General features: G+C 41.7%; 1 protein-coding gene across 1 annotated transcript in view; it reads left to right on the forward strand.

Moving 5' to 3' along the window:
• The first annotated feature begins 16,411 nt into the window (after positions 1-16,411).
• The window catches only part of LOC126419127 (solute carrier family 35 member G1), a 611,097-nt gene continuing 601,871 nt past the window's right edge, over positions 16,412-25,637 (forward strand). The window contains exon 1 of the mRNA XM_050086230.1: positions 16,412-16,762. The gene's annotated coding sequence lies outside the window, so the exon portion shown is untranslated. The remainder of the gene's footprint in view (positions 16,763-25,637) is intronic.

Consider the following 25,637-nt stretch of genomic DNA (forward strand, 5'->3'; position numbering starts at 1 on the left):
GCAAGGCCAAGAACATGGAAGTTTAATGTATCTAATGAAAAAATGAAATGATCGTATGGCAATGCGGTTTAGCCGTCGTATTGCAAGTCTGTTTAGTTGATTTGCGTGTCAATGATGATGAAGGACACACAACACCCACTCCACTTCACGGGAATCGAACTCGGAGGAGCAGTAACGCTACCGCTGTGATACGGAGGCGTATTACGTATAACAACCTGCGCTACGTAATTAGCAACTGCTTTGCGCATAATCTTGTATCATTTTTCAATCGCCGTTCCGTCACGTGATTTATGCTCTCTTCTACGCAGTAGCTCTCTTTCGTTCTCGGCAAAGGGTGGAAATACGCTAGAAGCGTGTGGGAGGCGGGGGTGGGGCTTGTTTCAATCCGTCAGTTGACAACAGGGACTAACGGAGTTACGTCATCTAAAGTTAGATAGTATTTTTAATATTATCTGACCCGGTGGATCAAGTGAAGTGCCTACTTACTAAGTCAAAAATGGTGATTTCGTACGGTTTTGAGATTATTTTCACCATAACTTTCGCATTTATTGTTGGACTGCATTGTTTGTTACAGAAGTAATAGCGTATAATGAAATCACCCCACACGGTACACAATTTTGTAAATGTTGTTGTTGTGGTCTTCAGTCCTGAGACTGGTTTTATGCAGCTCTCCATGCTACTCTATCCTGTGCAAGCTTCTTCATCTCCCAGTACCTATTGCAACCTACATCCTTCTGAATCTGCTTAGTGTATTGATCTCTTGGTCTCCCTCTACGATTTTTACCCTCCAAGCTGCCCTCCAATGCTAAATTAGTGATCCCTTGATGCCTCAAAACATGTCCTACCAACCGATCCCTTCTTCTAGTCAAGTTGTGCCACAAACTTCTCTTCTCCCCAATCCTATTCAATGCCTCCTCATTAGTTACGTGATCTACCCACCTTATCTTCAGCATTCTTCTGTAGCACCACATTTCGAAAGCTTCTATTCTCTTCTTGTCCAAACTGGTTATCGACCATGTTTCACTTCCATACATGGCTACACTCCATACAAATACTTTCAGAAACGACTTCCTGACACTTAAATCTATACTCGATGTTAACAAATTTCTCTTCTTCAGAAACGATTTCCTTGCCATTGCCAGTCTACATTTTATATCCTCTCTACTTCGACCATCATCAGTTATTTTACTCCCTAAATAGCAAAACTCCTTTACTACTTTAAGTGTCTCATTTCCTAATCTAATCCCCTCAGCATCACCCGATTTAATTTGACTACATTCCATTATCCTCGTTTTGCTTTTGTTGACGTTCATCTTATATCCTCCTTTCAAGACACTGTCCATTCCGTTCAACTGCTCTTCCAAGTCCTTTGCTGTCTCTGACAGAATTACAATGTCATCGGCGAACCTCAAAGTTTTTACTTCTTCTCCATGATTTTTAATACCTACTCCGAATTTTGATTGAATAACATCGGGGAGAGGCTACAACCCTGTCTCACTCCTTTCCCAACCACTGCTTCCCTTTCATGCATCTCGACTCTTATAACTGCCATCTGGTTTCTGTACAAATTGTAAATAGCCTTTCGCTCCCTGTATTTTACCCCTGCCACCTTCAGAATTTGAAAGAGAGTATTCCAGTTAACGTTGTCAAAAGCTTTCTCTAAGTCTACAAATGCTAGAAACGTAGGTTTGCCTTTTCTTAATCTTTCTTCTAAGATAAGTCGTAAGGTTAGTATTGCCTCACGTGTTCCAACATTTCTACGGAATCCAAACTGATCTTCCCCGAGGTCGGCTTCTACCAGTTTTTCCATTCGTCTGTAAAGAATTCGCGTTAGTATTTTGCAGCTGTGACTTATTAAACTGATAGTTCGGTAATTTTCACATCTGTCAACACCTGCTTTCTTTGGGATAGGGAATTATTATATTCTTCTTGAAGTCTGTGGGTATTTCGCCTGTCTCATACATCTTGCTCACCAGATGGTAGAGTTTTGTCATGACTGGCTCTCCCAAGGCCATCAGTAGTTCTAATGGAATGTTGTCTACTCCCGGGGCCTTGTTTCGACTCAGGTCTTTCAGTGCTCTGTCAAACTCTTCACGCAGTATCTTATCTCCCATTTCATTTTCATCTACATCCTCTTCCATTTCCATAATATTGTCCTCAAGTACATCGCCCTTGTATAAACCCTCTATATACTCCTTCCACCTTTCTGCCTTCCCTTCTTTGCTTAGAACTGGGTTGCCATCTGAGCTCTTGATATTCATACAAGTGGTTCTCTTCTCTCCAAAGGTCTCTTTAATTTTCCTGTAGGCAGTATCTATCTTACCCCTAGTGAGACAAGCCTCTACATCCTTACATTTGTCCTCTAGCCATCCCTGCTTAGCCATTTTGCACTTCCTGTCGATCTCATTTTTGAGACGTTTGTATTCCTTTTTGCCTGCTTCATTTACTGCATTTTTATATTTTCTCCTTTCATCAATTAAATTCAATATTTCTTCTGTTCCCAAGGATTTCTATTAGCCCTCGTCTTTTTACCTACCTGATCCTCTGCTGCCTTCACTACTTCATCCCTCAGAACTACCCATTCTTCTTCTACTGTATTTCTTTCCCCCATTCCTGTCAATTGTTCCCTTATGCTCTCCCTGAAACTCTGTACATTTTGTAAATACCTTAGTTATTTTATAACTTTACATGAAAATCTTGAAAAACTTGTACAGCACTTGTCACAATGTCGCTGGCTACTGACCTAGTTGACAACTGCAGCTACTCTTCCACCGGCTGAACTATAGAAAGCTTCAGCTTCATAATACTGCGTGAACTCTCAACAGTCAGACTGTTCGTCAGATAAATACGGAGTAAACAATCGAGCCAACATACAACACGCTTCAAATAAGTAGCGCGCGGAGGCGACAGAGCGACAATTCGCTGATATACTGCGGGAGAGAGGAGACAAACCATACTGTCCTAATTTCTCCCCCCCCCCCCCCCTCACCCCTCTCCCGCCGGTGTCCGAAATTATCCCGGTTGACCAAAAGTCTAAATAAATGAAAACTTAGAAATAATGTTCACCTCCGAATTTTTTGTCATCATTAAGAAAATAAATTTAATGCATATTTAGTGGTAGGATATCTCTACTTTTATTATTGAAAGAATTATGTTCCTGACATTTTGATTTTATTTTTGTAGATCCTCGAAAACAGTGCTCCAAAGAAACCAAAAACTTATCACTTTCATCAAGAATGGGAACGTGACTACTTCTTTACTGCCGTGAAAGAGAACTGTTGCTGCTTAATATGCAATACATCCGTGGTAATACAGAAAAAAGGAAAATCAGGGCGACGTTTTAACACAATTCATAGCATATATATGACAGACTTTCCACCAACAGTGAAATAAGAAAGAGTAAACTGCAGGCATTGAAATCGCAACTAACAGTCCAAGAAAAACTCGTATAGGTCTATCGAGAAAAGTAAGGCTGCAACAGAAGCTTCTTTCCCAGTAAGTTACAAAATTGCACTAAAGTGCAAACCATTTTACCATGGAGAATAAATCAAGGAAATTTTCGATGAAGTGTCAGATTCGCTGTTGGTCAATTTAAAAAATAAAAATGTAATCAAAAAAGCTATTCATGGTTTACAGCTGTCTCGAAATACGTGATACGCCGCATCGAAACGATGAGTGAAAACATAAGCGAACAACTACTAAGGATATCGTCCGCTGTATTGCTTGTTAGCTACACCTTGACGAGTCAACAGGTATCACAATTATTTATTTTTATTCGGATGGTCTTTGAAGGTTTGATGACGAAAGAAGAGCTGCTAAGTATGATTTCCTTAAAAGAAAAAAACTTGTGGCTCTGATCTATTCACGGAATTCAAAGCATAAGTTAGCAAAATTAAGGTATCTTTTACAAACTCATATCAGTGAGAACTGATGGAGCTACTGCAATGACAGGTATTCATAATGGTGTTATTGTTCTTTGTCACAAATGCGAAGACTTTCCAGACTTCATTAGCTATCACTGCATAATTAATCAATAATTAGTGGCTAGTAAGAGACTAAACACAAAACATGTAATCGACATTTGTTTCAAGACTGTAAATTACATAAAAGGAAAATCTCTCCAAAGGCGGCTCTTTAAGCAGAAATGAGATGAGAAGGAACCAGATTTGGCATTGCGCACTGCCGTGGCGTGGGTTGATTCGTAGCAAGTTTTGCAAAGATTTCGAGATATACTGGACAAAATAATAAAATTTCTTGAAGAGAGAAGTGATGATTATCAGCAACTGTGTGATCTAGACTGGTGATGTGATTTAGCATTTTTTGCAGATTTTACCGGAAAACTGAGTACATTAAATCTGACATTACAGGGCAAGAGTAAAACAGTAACAGAAGTGATGAGTTCTATTGCAGCATTACAAAGTCAAACAGCGCCTATGATACTTGAGATTGAAAAGAAAAAACTTCAGAAATTTGTGAACATCAAGGATCGTATGGAAAACCTTCCTATCTACAATTTCATTCCTGCCAAGTACATGGCAGAAATTAAGGCAGTTGTATCAGACTTCTAAATGCGCTTTAGTGATTTGAAAAACAAATTGAGAAGTTGGTGGAAGTCATCATTTATCCGTTTAATAGTTCCATTAATAATGTGTCATCTGTGAAAGGTCTGAAAAATTTGCAGATACATTTCTAATGGACCACGTGACACTGCAAAACGAAATCATTACTCTGCGCTGCGATATATTTCTAAGGGCAAGGACATCTTTTGGTCTAGATTTCTGAGCATTAGTTTCCAACGAGGAATATCCAAATTTGAAGAAATCTGTTGAACAACTGCATTCAAGTTTTGGTTCAACTTACTTATATGAATCGGCATTTTCCTACTCAAAATAAACAAAAAGTAAACACCGTTCTCAACTGACTAACGCTCATACATTGGATTCTCTAAGGCTGGCAATTTCCAACTACAAACCTGACTTTGCTAATCTAGCAAAAGGTGCTCAAAAATGGTTCAATGGCTCTGAGCACTATGCGACTTAACTTCTGAGGCCATCAGTCGCCTAGAACTTAAAACTAATTAAACCTAACTAACCTAAGGACATTACACACACCCATGCCCGAGGCAGGGTTCGAACCTGCGACCGTAGCGGTCGCTCGGCTCCAGACTGTAGCGCCTAGAACCGCACGGCCACTCCGGCCGGCAAAAGGTGCTCAGACAGAGAAAGTTTCTACTTCCTCTTCGTCATTGGTCGTAAAGATAATTATAACAGCATTACCATGCCATTCTATACCACTGAAACCATACCATACCCTCCATTTTCCGAGCGTTCTGTACCACTATTGGGCAAAATTCTGTGTGCAGTAACCCTACACGATGTGAATGACATGCATTCAGATGTATCCACAGAGGAAGACAATGACGAGATCCAACGAGCTCCCCACTCATTCTGTGAAAGGGTGAATTCACCCTTAGAGTTAAATAACACGTCATATAACTTGAATTTCGTTTGGAGAATACTGGAGAGCAGTTGGGACTGAGGCTCAGAATCGGTCTGATGAAACCAATCAAAAGAAACCAACCACTATCTGCAATGTGCATGTTGCTATTAACCTTAAGATTTTAGGCCACAGGGACCTTCCAAATAGTGGTTGGTGATCTGTTTAAAGCAGACATAACAACAGCTTGTGACGTCACATGTTATTACGGGATAACATTTATTGCAATAAGATACCTATACGTGGAGCTCAGTGAACGTACAAGAGGTTGCAAACTTGTGTTTTAGCCATGACTCATAGAATATCTGTGGCTACTAGCCAGCGTGAGAACGGGCTTCTGTGTCACTTACAAGGGAACCTCCCCATCGCACCCCCCTCAGATTTAATTACAACTTGGCACAGTAGATAGGCCTTGATAAACTGAACACAGATCAATTGAGAAAACAGGAAGAAGTTGTGTGGAACTGTGAAAAAATAATCAAAATATACAAACTGAGTAGTCCATGGGCCACATAGGCAACATCATGGACGAAGTGTGCTTAGAAGCCCCGTGGTCCCGTGGTAGCGTGAGCAGCTGCTGAACGAAAGATCCTTGGTTCAAGTCTTCTCTCGACTGAAAATTTTACTTTCTTTATTTTTGCATAGTTATTATCTGTCCGTTCGTTCATTGGCATCTCTGTTCACTGTAATAAGTTTAGTGTCTGTGTTTTGCGACCGCACTGCAAAACCGTACGATTAGTAGGCGAAAGGACGTGCCTCTCCAATGGGAACAGAAAACATTTGATCGTAAGGTCATAGGTCAACCGATTCCTCCACAGGAAAACACATCTGATATATTCTATACGACACTGGTGACGGTATGTGCGTCACATGACAGGAATATGTTGTCGACCCACCTAACCTGTACACTTGGCGAATGGGTAAAAAGATTCTTCTACCTTGCCCGATTTAGGTTTTCTTGTGGATGTGATAATCACTCCCAAAAAAGTGATGAAAACATAAGAGTTTGTCACATAAACTGAAAATAAAAAATTAAAATTTACACTTGTTGGAAAATTTGAACCTAGGACCTTTCGTTCCGCAGCTGCTCACGTTACGACGAGCCCACGGCGCTCATGCGTTGCTATTGTCTTTATTGTTGCTTATCTTCCATTGAACTACTCAGTTTGTATATTTTGTTTATTTTTTCACAGTCCTACACAACTTCTTCCTGTTTTCTCAATTGATCTGTGTTCAGTTTTTCAAGGCCTATCCACTGTGCCAACTTATAACTAAATCTGAGGGGGGTGCGATGGGGAGGTTCCCCTGTTAGAATGACCATATATTCATACCCCATATGAATCTAAATAAAAAAATAAATATTAACCGATTATTTTCCAACTTGGTATACTATTTTTTTTGTTATTCAGAAGAAGATCTCCTCCAAATTTTAAAGCTGTACATATTCAGAAAATTACCTAAAACCCACCAAACCAACCTCGGGTGAAAAATTCAGTTAGGAGCGATTACAGTTTGTCTTTTGTTACCATTTGAAATCATTCACAGAGGTCTCAGTATATCAAATCAATTAGTTTGGATTTTTATTTTCAAAACTTTAATTATTCTTCATTTTGTAGTACAAAAATTCAGAAAAAAATAGTATCTGTTTATTATGTTGTTGTGTGAATAAACGAGAATGAGTGAGTGTGTGTGTGTGTGTGGGACACACGAAAAAGTTCAATATTGTATTATGTACAACATTACGTAATTGAAATGTGGGAAAGATGTAATTTACCTACATTGCTGATAACGTATGTCTAGGGGTGATTACTCTTGTAAAAAGGCACCCAGAATAATAGTTTAAAATGCAATTTGCATTTTGGGATGATGTAAATTACTTTCTGAACAGTGATTGGCTTAGGCGAATTTTGCCGCGAGAATGATCTCGAAGGATTATTGCGATTGGTCCGTCAGACTGATCAGTCAATAAGAATTAAGTAGTTCCTGCACTGCTAGTTAGACATGCTGTGAGTGAGGCAGTATCGGGAGAGTCGCTCCCCAGCTTCGGACGCGTATGGACATGTTAAATGTGATGATTCTCATTATGTTTAAAATGAAGGAATATTGAGTTCTTCGCGTTTAATACGTGTCGTGACTAACTCTGATGTAGTTACGAACAGTTTGATGAAAGTTTGAAGTTTAGGGAGGATTTTGTTGGAAAGTTGATCGCCTGTGAACTTTCGGCCTTTATGAAAATTCCACGTGGCTTATTCTGTATTCAGTTATGGAATATTTGGCGGGCAGTTTCTTTTAAAGAAACCCACTGAAAAGGACCGAATGTGAAACTCATTTATAGTAGCGGATCTGTGACTGTGAGATCGCGTCATCAATCGGATCGGACTTGGCTGAAATTGGTTGTATGAACTGTGAACAGAGAACTACAGATACATTAGTTAGGTAAATGCGGACATGATAGCCCATTTTCATGTGAGCTAGAAGCAATAAAAAGTCTTATCTACAAATTTTTTGAACATTTACTGTGAGAAAAAAATGCACCGTATCACTCCCCTAAATCTTGAGATATGTCGGATTGCAGGAAGCGAAATACTACTAGAGTTTAGGCGGACTTTGCAGGTCAGATATTGGGCGGCATGTTCTTCAACACTGCGTTTTTCGCAGCCTGGTAAGTAGCCAGGCTTGCAGAGTGAAGGGACGTCGAGCAGAAAACCCTACTGAGGTAGGTGGACGTTTATTTTGAACAGTACGACGAACGATATTTTTTTTAACCTGCCCCTCCTCAAGTTTGCAGAGCTGCCCATAAGGTATTGGCCTTCCGAGAGAATTAAAGTCAACAGCAACTTCTCTCCATGCCTTTACCGTGTTGGTCACAGTTACTTTATCTGTTTCCTTTTTTTTTTTCAAAATGGCTCTGAGCACTATGGGACTTAACATCAGTCCCCTAGAACTTAGAACTACCTAAACCTAACTAACCTAAGGACACCACACACATCCATGCCCGAGGCACGATTCGAACCTGCGACGTAGCGGTTGCACGATTCCAGACTGAAGCGCCTAGAACCGCTCGGTCACAACGGCCGGCTTTTTTTTCACCCAATTATATCTTTATATTAGTCCTACACAGTTTAAAGTACCAAACCTTTCTCGTATTGAAAAAAGTTTGGCGATACTTCCTTTTCCTGCTTACTTGCTCCCATGGTTCGATAGTAAATACCGCGTATCTACTATGTACGATAAATATCTGTGGTGGAAAGCGCAATAATCGTGTCGATAGCCGTTTTTAGCCTTGATGACAAGCATGAACCTGCTTCGGAGGATCCAAGTTTAGTTATACAATGGAGCTGAGTTCTGAACTTGCCCGCGAAAGGCAAAGGTCCCGAGTTCGAGTCTCGGTCCAGCACACAGTTTTAATCTGTCAGAAAGTTTCATATCAGCGCTCACTCCACTGCAGAGTGCAGATCTCGTTCTGGAAACATCCCCCAGGCTGTGGCCAAGCCATCTCTCCACAATATCCTTTCTTCCAGGAGAGCTAGTTCTGTAAGTTTCACAGAAGAGCTTCTGTGAAGTTTGGGAGGTAGGAGACGAGGTACTGGCAGAATTGAAGCTGTGGGGACGGGTCGTGAGTCGTGCGTGGGTAGATCAGTTGGTAGAGCACTTGCCCGCAAAAGGAAAAGGTCCCGAGTTCGAGTGTCGGTCCGGCACACAGTTTTAATGTGTCAGGAAGTTTCATATCAGCGCACACTCCGCTGCAGAGTGAAAACCTCATTCTGGAAACATACCCCAGGCTGTGGCTAAGCCATGTCTCCATAATATCCTTTCTTCCAGGAGAGTTAGTTCTGCGACTAATGACCTCAGAAGTTGAGTCCCATAGTGCTCAGTTAGTTCTGCAAGTTTCGCAGAAGACTTCTTTGACGTTTGAAAGGTAGGAGACGAGATACTGTCAGAATTGAAACTGTGGGGACGGGTCGTGAGTCGTGCTTGGGTAGCTCAGTTGGGTGAGCACTTGCTCGCGAAAGGCAAAGGTCCCGAGTTCGAGTCTCGGTCCGTCACACAGTTTTAATGTCAGGAAGTTTCATAGTTCACGTTTCTGATCTAATGTCAAATTTGAACTCCAGTCAGCGATGTTTATACAATCGCCCCTAAGATTTAAAATTGCTCAAGTAACTGAGTGTATTTCTTCGGATAGCATCTGTATCAGTCCTAGTACTGCCAGGCGGTATTGCTGTGTCTACGTACTGCATGATCTTTACCTTACGGAAGTCATCATATTACCTGGATTTCAGTATTACAACATACACACTAGCTGCTGTGAAAATTGCTACCTTCTGACAGTGGGAACGATGCTAGCGCCCCTAGTGACGAGAAAGCCGGCTACAAGATTAATGTTGGTTTTCAATTACTTTTCTTGTTAATCAATGAAATAGTTATTACATTTTTGGTTCCAAGCATTAGTAAATTATCATGAGACGTGAATGATCGTGAAATAAATGAAAAAAAACAAGCTGTACCTCAGTGATTCAGTGACGTAAATTATGACATACTCATGAAGTAATACATCAGAATATGTGAATAACTGCAATTTAACCCGCTGAAAGCAAGAGTATATAAACACAAATTTTATCAAGGTATCATATACTACTATTGTCTGTTCTTATTATGATAACCACTTCCCTTGATAAGTAACAATTTTCTGTGAAGTCTAATGATTTGCACACACTAACACTTCACTCAACTTTATAATGTACTTACATTTGCATCAGAAGCGAATGTACTGGAAGATTCTTGCAGTTGGTGGGCCTGATGTAGCATTTTCCTTTTAACGTTTTATTGTTACGTCTGTGTGGTTTTCCTTTCGGCTATAGTTGTGGTGGATTGTTTGATACATTACATAATGTAGATATTGCATTCCACACAAGTTTTCTAGGTTTCAGATTTACAGATTTGACTGGAAGTGTGCTGAAGGAAACTTCACTTTGTTGAGTAGGTAGACTACACCTTTCTGCAAAAGGTCAGGTCTTCTGCTGTTTACTACAAATTTTTGTCTGAACAGAAAACAACTTTCTTCAGTAAATAACGATAAATTACAAGAAAACCGTAGATAAGCCGTCCTATAATGCACGGTTTCATGCCTCTCTAAGGACACCACACACATCCATGCCCGAGGCATGATTCGAACCTAGGACCATAGCGGTTGCGCGGTTCCAGACTGAAGCGCCTAGAACCGCTCGGTCACAACGGCCGGCTTTTTTTTCACCCAATTATATATTTATATTAGTCCTACACAGTTTCAACCACCAAACCTTTCTCGTATTGAAAAAAGTTTGGCGATCCTTCCTTTTCCTGCTTACTTGCTCCCATGGTTCGATAGTAAATACCGCGTATCTAAGATCTACGATAAATATCTGTGGTGGAAAGCGCAATAATCGTGTCGATAGCCGTTTTTAGCCTTGATGACAAGCATGAACCTGCTTCGGAGGAACCAAGTTTAGCGTTATACAATGGAGCTGAGTTCTGAACTTGCCCGCGAAAGGCAAAGGTCCCGAGTTCGAGTCTCGGTCCAGCACACAGTTTTAATCTGTCAGAAAGTTTCATATCAGCGCTCACTCCACTGCAGAGTGCAAATCTCGTTCTGGAAACATCCCCCAGGCTGTGGCCAAGCCATCTCTCCACAATATCCCCCCCAGCATCCTTCGGAAATTAACGACAGACAAACATGGTGTCATTTTTTGGTTAGTGAAAATGTTTGTGGCGATACGTACGGTCCCTATTGTAAAAACTGTGTTACAAACCAACGTAAACGATTCTAATCGCAGTTATCCGGTTTTGTATTCACAAGTGTACCTTTCTGTCCGCTCACAGCGTTGCTGTCTCAGTGTATGACTTACATGAGGAAAAAGAGAGAGAGAGAGAGAGAGAGAGAGAGAGAGAGAGAGAGAGAGAGAGAGAGAGAGGTGATACGGTGATACATGTGTTAGGGTGTGGTATTACTTTGGAACAAATTAGTGCTTTTGTTTTGTTCTCTACCTTTTTCCCACCATGTAATCTAAAAGAATTGTAGATATTTCTTGCCAGTTATCACGATCTGATATGATTGTTATCAACTAGAATAAATGTCATCTGTCAGTCGTTATACAATTATTTTTGGTCAAGAAGAATTTTCGATACTAGCTCTCAGCTTAGGGCAGTGATGTAATGATGATGGTTGTTATGATGTAACTTCTTGGTGCATATTTTGAGTTTATTTTATGTACAGCGTTATCAGTCGCCATTTATTGGGAATTTTTTTTTTACTCTCGACTGTGTATGAGAGAAAATGTTAATTCTTCTTTGGTTTCAAGGAAAGTTATTTTGTACTCTCTACAGTGTAAGAAAGAAAAAAAAAATGGTCACGAATTTCAATATTCATCAACTAATCAGTCTTTTTTTCTTTACGATAATTATATTCTTTCATTCGTGCTGTATATTTGGTCTACAGCTGGAGAGCTTTTGTTAATGATACTTGATCCCTTTTATTTTAGATAAATAAGTACCCAACGTACACCTCTTCTGATAACCAAATCGATGTACTCCTTATACATACATAATTCATAACTGCGTATTCCTGTTTCCAGTTGAGCTTTAACTTTTTTGCGATACTAGCTTCGAATTCATGACAATAAATGTGTTTTTTATTTTTCTACGGTGTGTCGTGATATCTATTACAACTGCCTGGCTTTAATGATTGTCGATTTGTTTTTTTTTTTTCAATAAAAGCTTTCTTTATTAATCTATGGCTGAACATTTTAGTTGTCACTCGAAATATTTCATTCCTCGCTGCAGCAAATACTTCTGACCAAACTGGTTTTTATTTACGTTCGAAAAATGTCCAAAGATATGGCACTGAGGCCACCGAATACGAACAAACTTGTTTGTCATATTCGCTCTTTCCTGTGCGCGGGTTTCGCAAAAAAACCCTTACGCGTACGAGAAATGTTTGTCAATTTAACCACAAATTTTGTAGAAGACACTGCATCAAGAGGTATTCTGACACAATTGGGAATGTCTACCAATGCAGACAAAGCATTTCATGCATTCATGCATTCAGGACTGTGTATGAAGAAATATGGAAAACAGGACACTGGTCCAGGGAATGGTTGTAATCGAGAAAGAAATACGAGGGAATTCTGAAAAGTAACTCTTCCGAATTGTTTATGTGTAAACTCTTCATGATTTTTAAATAAAACAAACCTTATTAGCATTCTACATTTTATTCTTCATGTCAATATACACTACTGGCCATTAAAATTGCTACACTAAGAAGAAATGCAGATGATAAACGGGTATTCATTGGATAAATATATTATACTAGAACTCACATGTGATTACATTTTCACGCAATTTGGGTGCATAGATCCTGAGAAATCAGTATCCAGAACAACCACCTCTGGCCGTAATAACGGCCTGGATACGCCTGGGCATTGAGTCAAAGAGAGCTTGGACGGCGTGTACAGGTACAGCTGCCCATGCAGCTTCAACACGATACCACAATTCATCAAGAGTAGTGACTGGCGTATTGTGACGAGCCAGTTGCTCGGCCACCATTGACCAGACGTTTTCAATTGGGGAGAGATCTGGAGAATGTGCTGGCCAGGGAAGCAGTCGAACATTTTCTGTATCCAGAAAGGCACGTACAGGACCTGCAACATGCATTCGTGCATTATCCTGCTGAAATGTAGGGTTTCACGGGTCGTAACACATCTGAAACGTAACGTCAATGCGAACAAGAGGTGGCCGAGACGTGTAACCAGTGTCACCCCATACCATCACGCCAGATGATACGCCAGTATGGCGATGACGAATACACGCTTCCAATGTGCGTTCACCGCGATGTCGCCAAACACGGATGCGACCATCATGATGCTGTAAACAGAACCTGGATTCATCCGAAAAAATGACGTTTTGCCATTCGTGCGCCAGGTTCGTCGTCGAGTACACCATCGCAGGCGCTCCTGTCTGTGATGCAGCGTTAAGGGTAACCGTAGCCATGGTCTCCGAGCTGATAGTCCATGCTGCTGCAAACGTCGTCGAACTGTTCGTGCAGATGGTTGTTGTCTTGCAAACGTCCCCATCTGTTGACTCAGGGATCGAGACGTGGCTGCACGATCCGTTACAGCCATGAAGATAAGATGCCTGTCATCTGGACTGCTAGTGATACCAGGCCGTTGGGATCCAGCACGGCGTTCCGCATTACCCTCCTGAACCCACCGATTCCATATTCTGCTAACAGTCATTGGATCTCGAAGAACGCGAGCAGCAATGTCGCGATACGATACACCGCAATCGCGATAGGCTGCAATCTGACCTATATCAAAGTCGGAAACGTGATGGTACGCATTTCTCCTCCTAACACGAGGCATCACAACAACGTTTCACCAGGCAACGCCGGTCAACTGCTGTTTGTGTATGAGAATTCGGTTGGAGACTTTCGTCACGTCAGTACGTTGTAAGTGTCGCCACCGGCGCCAACCTTGTGTGAATGATCTGAAAAGCTAATCGTTTGCATATGACAACATCTTCTTCCTGTCGGTTCAATTTCGCGTCTGTAGCGCGTTGTCTTCGTGGTGTAGCAATTTTAATGGCCAGTTTACAGCCTTCTGCCGCTAAAGAGCTCCGAAGCGTGTAACATGGCAGTGTGTAACGTAACTATGTCGGCGCGTGAGAAACAGTGCTGTAGTCGAATTCTGATTTCGAAAAGTTCGGCCACGCAATGTGGAATCTCTTCTTCAACTTGTCAATGCCAGAGCACGCTCACGAGCCCAGCGATATGTGCGACAATCCAACGTCTTTGGTTCGCTGTCATCAATAATCCTCCATACAGTCCCGACTTGACCCCATTCGATTTTCATCTGTTCCCAAAACTTAAAGAACACTTTCGAGCACTTAACTTTGATAGAGATGACACGGTGCAAGCAAATGTGAGGTTGTGGCTCCGTCAAGACGTCAAACATTCTACAGTGATGGTATCAAGAATCTGTCCTCTAATTGGGAGCAATGTGTTCATCTCCAAGGTGACTGTGTTCAGTAATAAAAGTTAGACACGAAGAATAAAGTTGTTGAATCTTAACGAGGATTGTTTTACTGAAGGGGGTTAGGACGGCAACCGGGCCGACTTGGAGCAGGAGAGCCACCACAGGCCATTTAAGTTTCACTGTCTATACTTTTACAAATAAATTCATAAACGTCGTCAGCATGGCCAGGAAGGATTCAGGATTCACACTCACAACAGTGGAAGTTCAAAAACATAACAAAATAATTTTTTTGCATTTGTAATTTCATCATTTTTACGCGTACTATTGTCTGCATTTGTTGCTATAGATACACTTTTCTTCATAAGTAAGAGAGATTCTTTGATGAATTTTGCACAGCATGCGAACCGTACTTACAGGTGTATGAACTTTAGTATTTTCCGTATCTATTAAAAACTGTGGTAATAATTGAGATAATTAACTATAAAATTTGAGTTTTTTCTAAACATGAAGTTTAAAATGTAACAGCTCATCCATTGTTTCATAAATTAAATAAATTCTACAGTTTCATACACCCATAAGTGTGGTTTGTGTGATGTGCAAAATTCATCGAAGAATCTCTCTTACTTATGAAGAAAAGTGTACCTACAGCTAACAAATGCAGCCAATAGTAAGTGAAAAAATGATGAAATTTCACGTGTAAAAAAAATTAATTTTGTTATGTTTTCGAACTTCCACTGCAATGAGTGTGAATCCTGAGGCCTTCCTGGTCATGCTGAGAAAGTTTTATGAATTTATTTGTTAAGGTATAGACAGTTGTAACTAAAATGTCCTGTGGTGCCTCTCGTGCTCCAAGTCAGCTCGTTTGACGTCCTACCCCACTTAAAAAGTTTTAAGAATTTTCAGAAAAAAAATACTTTTCAGCACGCCCTTAGCCAAGAAAATCTGCTAAAGGAAATATAAAACCCAGAACCTGATGATTATATCAACTTTCTCAGAATGCACAGTCAGACTTTTAATAGCAGTTCTTCGCACTCACATTGAAAAAGAAGATATTAGTACAGGAAAATTTATTCTCTTCTGCTTGGTCCCATAATAGCAGTTAAATAAAATTTCAGAACGTGGGAATACATTCGTGGTCTAAGGAAGAGCCGGAGAGCTTCGTGTTTTTTAATTTTATTGCACTCCTGCTTGTACATTGTGCGCAGAACACCGATTTTCTTCTTGACCTCTTCCTTCCTATTGGTAATATACAGCTGGGAATTGTGGCATACCTCTACCGTTTTCAGTGCTATTTTGTTTTAATCCTTGATCGTAGTTGCGTAGTTGTGCAAACTCACGGTACAATGAGATAAATTGTAATGAAACTCTTTTTTTTTGCTAAATAATGTGCAGAGAAAAACAAACGCAAACAATGTGCATCAGTTTGCCAAATTTCTCTCAAAAATGCTCTAAATTTGATTTAACAATGAGTCAAACAGCGCCATACGTGGTTTAAGATTTGACAAACATTGTAAAGTTTGCCAAATTGCTTGTTCGTGTACAACGGCCTATATAGTCGCTATGTAGTTTACGTCCTCTGATACATTTCTGTCACTGGTCAAAGCCGATAGCCAGTATCGCTATTTGTACCTTACAAAACAGTTGCACAACAAAATACTGGCTATATAGTGCGACACTGGACACCAATAAAAAGAATCAGAACAAACGTCGCTGTGGTCTATGGATGCTAAAAAGCTTTTGATTGCTAATAGTGGGCGCTTATCTTTTGTCTGAAAATAAGTCTCGCTGTAGAGGCGGCGGTGAATCGCAGAGGGCTCACTGGCGCTGCCGCCTGCTGGGCATTCAGCGAACTACGGTCATAGAGATGCGGCAGTCACTGCTTCGTCTGCGGTGATCGATACAGCCCGCAGCTGGCCATGTGACGGCCGACAAAAGCAGGCGAGCCGCAGTCTCCGGTTTTCAGCGTCCGCGGGGAGGCGGCGGTAAACACACGACTGACAACCTGATCGAAATAACGCTTGATTCCGTAATACACGTGAGTAGGGCGCTAGCGCGTCTGTCGTGACGAAGGTAACGGTCTTTTGAAGTATTCGATCGTACGAGGTGGGCAGAGATATGAGGAGCTGTTTTTAACATACAAAAGTAGTGTCGTGAAGTTTCATTTACCGACCGACGTCTGCTATATGTGATTAGGAACAAACAAACACTGGGCTCTGAAAGCTCCAATTTTTTATTGGCTCCTTGCAGTTGTCTGTCCTGAGGTAAGTAACGTAGCTGCGGGAAGGAGCCTGTTTCTGTAGTTAACTGCGTGCGGCAATGTTGCTGTTAGAGCAATGCAGACTTGCACAGAAACTTAGATTAATGTTTGGGTGGTGCTTCACAAAATTCGCAGTAAACACCGAGCTCAGACATAGTCGGAGCTGAAAAAGTGATAGTCAAGAGCTGAAAAAGTGCTGTGCGTTGTCAATGCTGTGAATGTATTATTGGTAAGGTATGCTGATGCCCGTGTTTCACGCCATACATAACTGGAGCGCAGTTGGCTTCTGATATTCTGTTTTATTAACTCGTGTTCTAGACAAAAAATTTCGCCATTGCCTTACAAAGGGAATTACCGTACCATTCAGTCACAGAGGTGGGGACAAATAACAGAACACGTTGAGGGCTGGTCTCGGATTTGAACTCACTTCCCCCGCCTTCAGCTGTGTATCAACTTCGATACGTATACGTCGACGTCAGTATTGAAAGACCGTATTGCAGGACACATGTAATTATCCTTATCCTGGTGAGAAATGACTGTGTACGCGTGTCATTCACTGCACTATTCAGTATCAAAATAGTGAACATTTATGGTATTTAGACGACTAAATGTATACTAATACGCTACAAGCTGTTGTCGGAGGATGACTGCTACAGCGTTATTTGCTTTCCTTGCATTCCACTCGCATGTGCCCCGATGGAAGGATCGAATTCACAAGCTCGTGGCATCTTCTGTTAGCTAATTGTCTCGTTGTTTGCCACGTAAGGTTGCTAAAGAGACAACGTGACACGCGAGTAAAAATAAATGTTACTTTATTTTAGTTTACTAATGTAATACAAACTTCGTTTCATATAGTGAAGTGCCCAAGAATGTTGACTGCAACCTGTCAACAATATAGTAAATTACAGAAAAGCACATTACCGGTTACCGAATTAAAAAAGTAGGAAACAGTAATATTTGATTCAGTGCGAAACTTCTTGAAAGAATGTTTATCCGAAGTAACGCAAACAGAACACGCCTTACGTTGGGAACGCAAATGTAAGGCTCCAGCAAGCCAGTCCTCTGCACCTCGACCTGATCTTATTTTAGCACAAGCCGTTTCTGGCACTTGGGAAGCGTGTACACGAGGCGGCAGTTTATATTCCGCTAGATTTTCCCTTGCGGTTGACATAGACGACACTCAGCAACTATTTTGACTTGTATGATTCTTGCCAAGTTTCGATAGAGGAATCATTATTGTCGCCTTTCGAGTGTTAGGATGCTGTCTGTGAGTTCAGAATTTAAACAGTCTAAGGCTACAAAACTCAGTTATATATTTTGACCAGTGGGGTTTTAGTTGATTTAGTTTTGCTTTTCTGTTGTTCTTTTCTTTCATCCTATTCCTCTACTTCACTTTCCGAATTTACTGTGACGGTGATTCTTTTTCCAGAATGAAACAAAATATTATTGGAAATATAGGTTTGGCCTAAACTGGCTGTCAGTTGTTTATACACGGTTACAATTGTTGAACTATATGAAAAAAAACGTAAATTAGTTACAAACTACGGCGTGCATTCAACATGTAAATGTTACTTCAGATATTCGGATTTAGGTTATGACATGTTCGATATGCCTGCTATCATTGGCGACGATGTGGCGCGCAGACGAATAGCGAAATTCTGCATGACTCACCGAAGTGTCGGGATATCGATGTTGTCGATGACCTTCTGAATGGCTGTTTTCAGCTCAGCAATGGTTTTGAGTTTACTGTTGTACACGTTGTCTTTAGTATAGCCCCACAAAAAAGGGGTCGCACGTGTTCAGAGCCGGAGAATACGGCGGCCAATCCAGGCCTATGCCAGTGGCCTCTGGGTACCCAAGAGTCTGAATGCGGTCCCCAAAGTTCTCCTCCAGGGCATCTAACACTTTCCTGCTTCGAAGGGGTCGAGCTCCGTCTTGCATGAGCCACATCTTGTCGAAATGAGGGTCACTTTGGATAATGGAGATGAAGTTATCTTCCAAAACCTTCACGTACCGTTCGGTAGTCACCGTGCCATCAAGGAAAATCGCATCGATTATTCCGTGACTGTCCGCCCCCGGTAGCTGAGTGGTCAGCGCGACAAAATGCCAATCCTAAGGACTCGGGTTCGATTTCCGGCTGGGTCGGAGGTATTCTCCGCTCAGGGACTGGGTGTTGTGTTGTCCTAATCATCATCATTTCATCCCCATTGACGCGCAAGTCGCCAACGTGGCGTCAAATCGAAAGACTTGCACCCAGCGAACGGTCTACCCGACGGGAGGCCCTAGTCACACGACATTTACATTTTATTCGGTGGCTGTACACTGCACACCACACAGTCACCCGTAGAGGGTGAAGAGATTTCTTGATCGCGAAATGCGGATTCTCAGTCCCCCAAATTCGCCAGTTTTGCTTATTGACGAACCCATCCAAATGAAAGTAGGCTTCGTCGCTAAACCAGACCATGTATGCGTATACTAATTCCCATCACGCCCCTCCACCAACAGTTCAGTTTGAACGTTCAGTTGTTACGATGGTTTTATTTCATATAGTTCAATAATTGTCGCCCTGTAGGTCTGTGAAATGTGGTAGCTGAGATCCAATGCGTCAAACATTATGCATACATGAAACTTCCTGGCAGATAAAACTGTGTGACGGACCGAGACTCGAACTCGGGACCTTTGCCTTTCGCGGGCAAGTGCTCTACCAGAGTGAAAATCTCATTCTCCATTATACAACCAGTAATACGGAGTTCTGAGGGAGTAATATAAAAATTCACTTGATTTACTGTGGTGGAATTTGGTTCAAGGAACAGTTAACATTTTAGAATTCTTTCAGAAGAAAACCTTTACTGCACAGCTCAGAAACCGATTGTTACTAGTTGCTCCTGAGAACTGCCGGTTGTTCTGAGAATGAAAACAACTGCGATGGTCGTTCTTCGTCGTGTAGTCGGCATTCATATGATGTACGGCCCATGGATAAAAATCGACTATAAATGAGAGAAACTGCACAAGAGACGGGCAAACCTATTTCTGTGCACAGTTCCTAACACTTCGGATTGGCTGAAAACTTGCCAGTTGTGAATGTTACCGTCTACATCACTGCCAATAAATTTTAAATGAATAGCTAACAATTTGAGCAATACTCGCCCAGTTTAGTTTTCAGCGTTGAAGTGTTGACAGAGATTGTTTAAGAAAATGTTCCCTATTCCTACAGAAGACAATACATGTCAAAATGAAATAAAATCTCTGAATAATAAATTTCCGCTTATTTCCAATGTGTTGTGTCCGCACTTTGTCTTTTTACAACGATACTGTTCTCAAACGTACAACAGTATGCTCAAGCTTCCATTCATTGCGCACTCACAAATCTCTATTTTTGTGGATAATGAACGAAACTCTTTGCTTTTCCGCGATTCGAAACGTAAAATGAATTAGCACGAGGACAAGCGATAATATATCACAGCTGTATGTGTGTTTATGAGTCTATCTAATTACATGTCACTCATGAATGTAAACAAATACTGATAGCTCGTGCAATGTCAGTCCAAAGCTCGGAATAATAGGAGAGAGGAAATAAATATCAATGCAGTGCCGGAGGCGTTTAGCCTCAAGAAGCAAGACTACCACGTATCGTCCACAGCAGGCAAAATTGTAAATAAGTGAAGCTTCAAATGGTTCAATTGGCTCTGAGCACTATGCGACTTAACTTCTGAGGTCATCAGTCGCCTAGAACTTAGAACTAATTAAACCTAACTAACCTAAGGACATCACACACACACATGCCCGAGGCAGGATTCGAACCTGCGACCGCAGCGGTCGCTCGGCTCCAGACTGCAGCGCCTAGAACCGCTCGGCCACTCCGGCCGGCTAAGTGAAACTAATGTGCGGATCTCGATGTCTGATCGCACTTTGCTAGTGTACGTAATGATGCCCCATTCACGTTGCTAATTGATTGGTACAAAATGGTTCAAATGGCTCAGCACTATGGGATTTAACATCTGAGGTCATCAGTCCCCTAGAACTTAGAACTAGGTAAACCTAAATAACGTAAGGATATCACACACATCCATGCCCGAGGCAGGATTCGAACCTGCGACCGTAGCGGTCGCGCGATTCCAGACTGAAGAGCCTGGAACCGCTCGGCCACACGGACGGCGATTGGTACATTCATTGTAAATTTAAATATTCAGTATGATGTGAATGTCTTCGTAATTCGTCTTAACTGTCGAAGTTTTGCTTTAGGGCTACAGTCGGCATAAATGACTGAACATTGTCCACAAAAGACAATGTTTTTATTAATAATAAAATTATAAAATTTCAGAAGCGTATTCCTACAGCAATGATAGTATTTCAACGGCAGTGAGTTAATTTCTTTACGACTTGCACCGTGTGTAACGAATCGAGACTGCGTGTTAACAGCGCCATGGACTTTGTATTAATGAATAAACTTTACGAAAACACAGTCGAGTATCGATCTGAAATTCTGACAGGGAGTAGTGATGGAGTTTTTCGTCTTACAATTTAAGTTTTCAGTCGAAATTTGTTGTTCGTCTGCCTCATTACTAACTACTTCAATTTATGAACGATCTTTTGAATAATTCTAATGGGTGGGCATTCATATATGCCAGTGTTATTCGGCTTCGAACATTAAATAAATACTTTTCCTTTATTGTGAAGACACGTTATACAAAAATGGAAAATGAACGGCTTGAAACAGTGATGTTGCATGAATGAAATTTTATTCGCTGGCATGCAGGTACAATTGCGCATTTTCACATAGCCATTTAATGAAGAAGATATCGAGAATGTCAGGAATTAACTCAGCTCCAATTTGTGAAATATACAATCGCATGTAGTTAATAATAAGTAATCAAGTATGTCTGGATTAATGGAATTTACCTGGAATACAATACAAGAAAATCATGTACAGAGACTAAAAACTGGCGATGCAGGAAATGGAGATTTTAACAGAAAACAGAGTTAAATTTACGGAAAAGTGCAGTGCTTCCTGAAGTGTTGGCAGAAGAGCCAACACTGTGTTGCTAGAGGAGGCCGAAATGCACGCGTTTAATTACACGCTGACTGGCGCGAGGTCTGGAACAGTTAAGGGAATTAATAGTAGCAAATAAAGTACGTAGTTGATATAATACTTAACTTTAATCCACAATTGGTGTACATCGCTCTTGACGGTACATGTTATAATCTCAATATCAAATGCTATGGCGCCTTGATAGGTCGTAGCAAATGACGTAGCTGAAGGCTATGCTAACTATCGTCTCGGCAAATGAGAGCGTAGTTGTCAGTGATCCATCTCTGGCTAAGTCGGCTGTACAACTGGGGCGAGTGCTAGTAAGTCTCTTTAGACCTGCCGTGTGGTGGCGCTCGGTCTGCAATAACTGACAGTGGCGACACGCGGGTCCGGCGTATACTAATGGACCGCGGCCGATTTAAAGGCTACCACCTAGCAAGTGTGGTGTATGGCGGTGACACTACACTTCCTTTACGTTTTAGTTTTTATTTGTGTCACAGAATCTGGCAGAGAAGGATAAGAACTACATTCACAATGTACGTATCGCTGCATATATGGCTGCTTTATGAGCTCATGACCAAGTAATAATTACTGATGTGCAATAATCATAAAGCCGCTGATGGGCCCCAGGGCACATCCCTAGTATTGGTTGGACATAAGCAAATAGAGTAAATTCGTTCACCTTCCTAGGATGCGCCTTAGGATTGCGAGAAGAAAATGACTCTGTAAGTAATGTAGAAAGATTTACTTACATTAATGTTTCACTTTGCAGAAATTATAAAAAAGAAGAAGTATGGAGGGAGACCACGAAATTTTACAATAATATATGGCTATCTCAACATAACTGTAAAAAAGTGTATCGATTTTAACGTAAGATAGAGAAGATTATAGGCAACAGAAATGAACTTTATTGAGGCAGGCAGGGAGTTATACAGGAAGAAAATAGTGCAGCCCAACTGTCAGCGCAGCGCGGATCAAACTTTGTAACAAGGGTTCAACACAAAACATATGCAGCATCCACACCCCCACCCCTCCTCTTCATGGGACTCAAAGTTGTTTTGTGGTTACGTGCCTGGAGAGCAAGGGACCACTGTAGAATTTCTCCCCTTTCCGTTGTTGCAATTTAACTCTCTGACTATATGTTTTCTCAGATTTATTCTCGAGGACAGATTCCCTGTTGATAGGACGTCGAGTATGGATTTTCCTACTTCGTTGCCTTTATTTTATGAAACCATATTTCGGTTAATTATGTTCCGTGCCACGTGTGGGTTTGACTTCCACCATTTCAAAATTTGTTTACAGAATTTGCGTACGATGCGGGGAATGTCGCCCAATAACTAGCACGGTAGCCAGTCCATGTAGGTGGACGTCAGATACCCGTCCGTTTGTAGCCCTCTGACCACTCAGGGATCACATTATTGTTGTCCGAGATGTCACCGCCCCACGTGTGCCGGGGAGTTGGTACCTGCCTCTTTGGGGGCACCCGAAGCTCTGGGCACTGGCCAAGACGCCAGGTGGTCTTCACTCTGGCTGCGTGTCCCCTCTCGGGAGAAGCCTCGTTCGGAGCAGGGGTACCGTGGCGGATATCTGGTACCATGAAACGACATCAAGCTCTTCAGAAGGATCACAATTCAGTGCAGATCGTTACGACCCAAGGAACTTCCCTCCATTGGTCGCACCATAGGAAGAAAACAAAACCATGAGACTTCCAGACACTTACTCCCCTCAATTTCTGATTTGTGCCCGAAAAGATAGAGGATCCTTTCTCTCTTCTAAGTCAAAGTTCTTTGTAGTCTCTACAAAGAAACTTTGGCGAACTCTCTTCCCTTAGTAAATGAAGAATTGGTTCCATCTTAATTAAGACAGCAAATCCTACCCAGTCCAGGTGCTACTCTCTCATATACAACTTGGTGATGTACCTGTAACTGTAACACCCCATAAGATCTTCTACATGGTTCAGCAATAAATTTTTGACCGAGACCTAAGGTTGCAGATGGATGAAGAACCACGCGAACACACAGAGAGGACGGGTCCTCTTCACACATTGTGTACATCGCGACCAACCAGACAACAAGGTTGACGCTGGCGCATTCATCCTTGCTTTTGAGGGGCATTCGCTTCTAGAGCATAGTTTATCACTACGAGCTGCAACTACTACTTTGCCTATTGTTCTGGGATCTGTGTTGCTCTCCAAGAAACTCACGTCACTGATAACCATTTTCCAACTCTTTGAGGTTACCGTGCATTCCTTCAGAATCATGCTGACTCCAAGGGAGTGTCTGGAGGGATGTGTGCATTTTAGCACAGTTGTCGTCACTGAGCGGACATACTTGGAAGCAATAGCAGTGCGAGTGCAAACGACCCCGCCAATAACCATTTCTAATATTTATTTACTTCCAGGCAGTGCATTTACTTATCTTGAGGTAGCCACTTTAATCCAAACGCCTTCTCCACCCCCATCTTCCTTACTTGGGAATTTCATTGTGCGCTAAGCCCTGTGGGTATGTACCATTTCATGTGGTATGGGTCTTCTGACTGCCCAGCTTGTTTCTGATCTTGATCTGTGTCTCCTCACTTACATCGCTGCTACAGACTTTTGTGCCGCCCTGGCACCTTTTCGGTTATCAGCCATGTGATCTTTTCCCCCAGTCTCGTGGCTTTATTACAATGGCCACTGCACGACAATATTTGTGACAGTGTCCTCTTTCTGGTGACCCTACCATTTCCTTGTCACCATCCAGCAGACCATTTACTACGATGGGCTCTTCGAAGAGCTGACATGCAGTTGTATACCTCTGCCATCACCGCCATCCCCTGTCTGTCAGACGGCATCGACAACGTAATGGGAGACGTTTCCAACGCAATCATCCACGCTGTTGGAACTGCTATCCCTCTTTCTATGGGACCACTCTGTTTCTGGCCAGTGCCATGGTGGACCAAAGACATTGTAACAGTTATTTAGGATCGACGAAGTGCCCTGAAAAGTCTCAAGCGATACCTTTTAGAGACCACACTCATCATTTTTAAGCGATCCGAGCTAAGGCTCACTTTTAACTGAACGTGGTAAGGAGTCCTGGGAGCACTACGTCTACCTCTTCGATATGTGTGCTTCTTGATCCCGGGTGGGGGCTAAGCTCCATAGTCTACTGAACTGGCAAAGATCAACAACTGCCTCAGGTCTCCACCTTCATGGTGGTGCATCTACCAATGTGTCCATTCTTGCTAAACAATTAGGAGGGAATAAAACTCGAAGATATACTGCAAGCACTGTTGCAACAAACATTTCTATGCATTGAGTGGTATATGTGAACACTGCCTGCAAAATGTCTTGCGAGGAAAGATACTAGTAAAGAAGTTATAAATTAAAATATTAAGCTGTTGAAGTCTTACTGTGCCAACAGCAAAAATGTGTGGTCGTACCAGACATATATTGCCGAGAACGTTCAACTTACAGTATTCGCCATCACAGCGATCATGGAATTTTAATTAAAAATACAGGCCGGTTGCCAGGTCTGATGATGGTTTTGTAAAAAGAACCGAAACCGGTTACCTGTATCATTAAAACATACATGACGTGATCAAGACTGAACTTTAATCAAACAATTCATTGATCACTGCTTTCCAAAAATGTTTACCAAAATTGTAAAAAACGCGTGTGTCACTACGTGACAGCATCAGTAGCCTCCTCTTACCTGGCTACCTTAAAGACTACGTATATGCAATCACGGGAAGAAATCGCAACACCGAGAAGGAGTTGTGCGACATAAAAAGAAAGTTGGTGTGTTTGTTTTTACATCTGAAACATGGTGTCAATTCCAGTTTAGCGCCAGTCGCACAAGTGTGCCGCTAC

The sequence above is a fragment of the Schistocerca serialis genome, chromosome 9 (genome assembly GCF_023864345.2).
Source record: "Schistocerca serialis cubense isolate TAMUIC-IGC-003099 chromosome 9, iqSchSeri2.2, whole genome shotgun sequence".
NCBI classification, from domain to species: Eukaryota; Metazoa; Arthropoda; class Insecta; order Orthoptera; family Acrididae; genus Schistocerca; species Schistocerca serialis.